This window comes from Procambarus clarkii, chromosome 21, assembly GCF_040958095.1.
Source record: "Procambarus clarkii isolate CNS0578487 chromosome 21, FALCON_Pclarkii_2.0, whole genome shotgun sequence".
In the NCBI taxonomy this organism is placed as follows: Eukaryota; Metazoa; Arthropoda; class Malacostraca; order Decapoda; family Cambaridae; genus Procambarus; species Procambarus clarkii.
The window spans coordinates 36,970,261-36,972,180 of NC_091170.1; positions in this window are offsets into that span (position 1 = coordinate 36,970,261).

Genomic DNA, 1,920 nt, shown 5'->3' on the forward strand with positions numbered 1-1,920 from the left:
GTGAACATAACCGAGCAAATATAGCGGCGGCCAGGACAATGACAGGATGGATTATGAGATCGTTCAAATCCAGAGACCCCACAGCAATGCTAATACTATTTAAATCACTGGTGCTGTCCCGTCTTGAGTATTGCTCGGTACTCACTTCCCCTTTCAGAGCAAGAGAGATCTCTGAATTAGAGGGAATACAGAGAACATATACGGCACGCATAGAAACAATAAAACATCTAAATAATTGAGACCGTCTCGCAGCTCTCAAAATGTGCTCTTTGGAAAGCAGACGAGAAAGATATCAAATAATATTTACATGGAAGATACTTGAAGGCCAGGTCCCAAATTTGCATAATAGTATAACAACATACTGAAACGAAAGATGCGGAAAGAAATGCAGAATAGAACCAGTGAAGAGTAGAGGTGCCATGGGCACAATCAGAGAGGTGCCATGGGCACAATCAGAGAGCACTGTCTGAACATCAGAGGTTCACAACACCTTCCCAGCAAGCATTAGAAATATTGCTGGAATAAATGTAAAGGTATTCAAGAGGCACTTACATAAGTTCTTGCACGAAGTGCCGGACCAACCAGGCTGTAGTGGATACAGGCAGGCCGCTTAGAGCGGCCTGGGGGGAGGGGGGGGGGCGCTCTAAGCAACAACCTGTTGTACTAAGTTATCACAAGTCCAGTCTGGGAGTAGAAGAGCTCCCAGAACCCTCCCCAGGCATGCTCCAGGTAATTCTATTTTTATTTTACTTTAATATGTTCATGTTTTCATTGTTAATGTGTTAACAACAAGGTGGGGTCATTAGTCTAGTCTCTAGAAGCTTTGGGGGCGGGTTCACGCGATTATCTTAGTCATGTACAATATGTCACGTGATCAAGTCTCTTTTTTTTTTTATATCATGATTTAGGTCCCAGAGGGAATCAGTGCTGTGCCCAGAAGACAAGATTGATTTGCAGTTCAGAAAGTTTCAATCTAGCTGCAGTATCTTGGAGGCCGGTTGCGGTTGTCCCCGTGTTGTTCAGCCCGTCCGCTTTAGGCTTCACAACGTCAAGAAAACGGCCTATTTAAAGTGTCCTCTCCTAACCTACCAGAGGACCCAAAACAGAAAACGGAACAGTACGTCACTTTCGCGAGCCGCTTCCATTATTTAATAGAACAGTTTTTGGCCTTATGTAACGCATACGAGCGAAGAGTGACGTCCATTGTAAGAGGAGAGGTTGTGTTGTGAGGGAAGTCTTCCCGAAGTATGATGCCCAGCCACACTGGGGGAGTTCTCACACCACTTGGAGACGTGTAGTGATAAAACCACTCTTACTGCCAATATTTTTCCCTAGATAAGATGGAAGTTGAGAGAGAGAGACAGTGATATAAAGCAAATCGTTGTTGGGTCTTGCAACTGTTGGCGTTGTGCAGGCAACAATGACCGCTCTACCCCTGGGTGTGAGGGAATATTATGGTCCGTTACACTTCCTCTCCTCTGTGGGAGGAGAGGAAGTTTCCCCCACAGCCTGAGGATAATCCTGGAAATACTCTCCTGTGAGGACCAAGCGCCGGGGACGTGGAAGGAGACTCCGCCTTCAATCACAGTGAGGAATCCGAGCTATTATCACCACAGCGACACGCAGCGCTGGTCAAAGTATATCTGTTCGAACACGGACTCCTCCACGACCTTCGTGTAAACTAGGGCCAAAATCGACTAGCAGAGGAAATTATCAAGGGAAAGCGCCAAGCCATTACGACTATACAGCACTTGGAAGGGGTCAGGATAAGGATTTGGGATGGGACGGGGGGGAAAGGAATGGTGCCCAACCACTTGGACGGTCGGGGATTGAACGGCGACATGCATGAAGCGAGACCGTCGCTCTACCGTCCAGCCCAAGTGGCTTGCAGAATATAACAGTTGTTTTCGCCTCAGTGTC